This window comes from Ammospiza caudacuta, chromosome 29 (assembly GCF_027887145.1).
Source record: "Ammospiza caudacuta isolate bAmmCau1 chromosome 29, bAmmCau1.pri, whole genome shotgun sequence".
NCBI classification, from domain to species: domain Eukaryota; kingdom Metazoa; phylum Chordata; class Aves; order Passeriformes; family Passerellidae; genus Ammospiza; species Ammospiza caudacuta.
The window spans coordinates 3,044,519-3,047,809 of record NC_080621.1 but is presented as its reverse complement, the minus strand read 5'-3'; the positions used below and the strand labels follow the sequence as shown (position 1 = coordinate 3,047,809).

Below are 3,291 nucleotides of genomic sequence, written 5' to 3'. Positions count from 1 at the left end.
GAACAGAACTAGAATGATTGTGAAGTATGTGAATGAGGCTAGTTGGCCGTTGATGATGAAGGGGTGTTCTACTGGCTGGCTGCCTACTCAGGTTAGGATGAGGACATTGGCGACTAGGGTTCAGAATAGGGTTTGTGATAGGGGACGGAAGGGTATTGATCATAGTTTTGATGTATGTAGTAGTGGGGTGAGGAACAGGATGAGGATTGAGGCAGCTAGAGCTACTACGCCTCCTAGTTTGTTTGGGATGGATCGGAGGATGGCGTAAGCAAATAGGAAAGATCACTCGGGTTTGATGTGAGGAGGGGTGACTAGTGGGTTGGCTGGGGTGAAGTTTTCTGGGTCACCTAGGAGGCTGAGGGAGAATAGGGCTAGTGAGACAAGTAGGGAGAGCATTAGGACGAATCCTAGGATGTCTTTGATGGTGTAGTATGGGTGGAAGGGGATCTTGTCACAGTCTGAGGGAATGCCTAGCAGGTTGTTTGAGCCTGTTTTGTGGAGGAAGGTGAGATGGACAAGAGTAAGGCCTACGATGACGAAGGCAAGGAGGAAGTGGAGAGAAAGAATCGGGTCAGTGCAGGGTTGTCAACAGAGAACCCGCCTCAGGCTCACTTGACTAGTGTTTGCCCGATGTAAGGGATGGCAGAGAATAGGTTTGTGATTACTGCAGCTCCTAAGAATGATATTTGGCCTCACGGTAGGACATATCCTACAAAAGCAGTTGCTATGAGGGTTAGGAGGAGGATGACTCCAATGTTTCAGGTTTCTTTGTTTAGGTATGTGTCGACGGAAGGAGACCAGGACATCAATTAGATCATCACAGGCCCGATTTTATTGATTAGTACAGCAGGGTAAATACAGTTCATAATGAGCTTCATACATATTGCAAAAGTTGAGCTCAGGATTGGTTAGTTACATATCAGCAACTACGCCTACTTCTGCATTCTTATGGTTATACTTTTGATACTTTCTACATATTCTCAGGAAGAATCTCTCTTCCCTATCCTCATGTTGCAGCAAGGGCAGTCTTTCCTTGCCTGTCATTGGTCACCGACTGCTGACTTCTCCTTTCAGCTTACTGACTGCTGACTTCCCTCTCTCAGCTTAACCAGCGGCATTATGTCAGCATGGCCTTTCTCAGCTAACCAACTATTAATAATATCCTCCACAGGTATAAGCCGTAGTAGAGTCCTCGGCCGATGCGTAGGTAGATGCAGATGAAGAAGAAGGAGGCTCCGTTTGTGTGGAGGTTGCGGATGAGTCAGCCGAATTGTACGTCTCGGCATATGTGAGCGACAGAGGAGAAGGCTAGATTGGTTATTAATAATATCCTCCACATTTCCCCCGTTTTCTTCTTGAGCAAGAAGACTAGTGTGCCAGGTTTTTGCTATTGTACGGCTGACCATGTTTTGAATACAGTTAAAGATACAAGGCAAAATAAGCAAAAACAGTAAAATTACACTCCGAAGTCCTATGGCATAGATCACAATGTTCCTCAGCCATGACCCAAGTCCTAAGCTTTTAAGCCATTCACCAATTCCTAATCCTTCTTCTTCCTTGAGACTGTGAAGTCCCTGTTGCAGTTCTTTTATCTTAGTGGGAATGGACACCGAATGATCAGACAAATTCATGCAACACATTCCCTCAAACTCTTCACATCCATGCCCTTGTGCTAAGAGCAAAAAATCTACAGCAGCTTTATTCTGCAAAACAGCATGGTTAACACTCTGCACATCTGCGGTTAGCATGTCTAGAATTTGTGATGTCTTGTTTAGCTCATCCTTTGCCCAGCACCCTAATTGCTTTGCTAAATTCATAGCTTTATTGGCAGATCCTCCTGGCAAGATAGTTGAAACTACCACTTGTTTGAATGTACCCCAAAACTGTGGATCTCCTATCTGGCTGCAGTCTAAGTCATGTATGCTACGTCTCTTCCTGTTTGAATTTAGACTCAGCTGCATTAGCAAGGATACGTTAGGGTGAAACAATGACAATTTCCCCAAATGACAGGATCCACCCTGTGGTTTGGCTGGTATATCATTCCACGCCCTGTCTCCACAAATCAAAAATATTCCTATGGGTAATTTCATTGGTGCGGTGATATTTGTGCCGTTACATTGACTGTAATGCTGCGGAGAGAATTTACTCACATTCAGGGATCAATCTAGGGTGGCCCATGTTTCTTTAGGTTGGTTTAAATTCTGAGCATCCGAAAATTTGAAGCTAAACCATCCGCCAGCTGTCGTGTTAGACATACTGGCGTTTGTACTTCCAAAAAGATCCAATTCCTCAGGAGGAGAATGCAAAGAAGTGTTAAGTGATTGGATTAGTAAGCATTGGCGATAACCATCACTCTGACTTGCAGTATACCCTTGTTGTACTGGCAGTGTGATGTTTGACATGTTAGACATACATAAGGTTTGATTGTTTATCAAACTGCAAAATTCTCCAGGAGACCACAGCGGAAGTCCCACCAGGCATGTTCGAAATGGGTTAGTGACTCCTCCAAGACTAAGACAAAGCGATGATTGGTTAGTTTGATTAGCAAGTGTCACCCATAAATTTTCTCTTGGTTGACTAAAGTGTGTTATTCCTACTGCTTCACTTGCTACAGCATTGAGCAGTATAACAAGAACAAACCTCATTTTTCTTTCTGCTTGCTTTGTTTTTCCTTTCTTCGTTGTCTTTTCCCTGGTTTGCTAGATTGTCTATTGTAAGGCTGAGTCAGTTTTTGAATATACTAACTCTAAATCAGCATCCTTGCTTACAGGTATAGCATGAGGTAAGTTTGAAGGCTCACTGATATCCTTACTCAGATGAAATCGTTCCCTTTTTTGCCTTCCTTTTCTTATCTATCTTCAATCTTGCTGCTCCTAATTTTACTGGTCCTGCCACTTGCAAACTCAATTTTTGCAACTTTTCAATGCAGCAATCTAGTGCTCTATCAGGATTCCTCTTGAAGGGTCCTACAATTGAATGCTGTGTTAAAGGTACTAATTTCCTACACCTTATAGAAACTATGCGTGATTTACTTTGAACCTTAATTCTATTCACAATACATTGTAACTCCCATCGATAATAAGCAAGAATTTTCTGTTCAGGAGACTCATAAAGATTTAAAGCTATATATGCATTTTGCCCTGTTTGTCTCCTTAATTCATCTTGCCAGCTTTTACCCCACGTGTACTCGTGCTCACAAGTGTGACACCACAAATCCCACAATAATGATTGTTCTATCCAAAAAGTTCTATCACAACCCCCACAACGTAGGGCTATCCAAGCAGCACAATG

The 3,291-nt window shown here is 43.0% G+C and overlaps 1 pseudogene; it reads right to left on the bottom strand.

The window, feature by feature from the left end:
* Positions 1-282: 282 nt before the first annotated feature.
* Positions 283-1,339, bottom strand: LOC131569181 (cytochrome b-like; annotated as a pseudogene).
* Between the last annotated feature and the right edge of the window lie 1,952 nt (positions 1,340-3,291).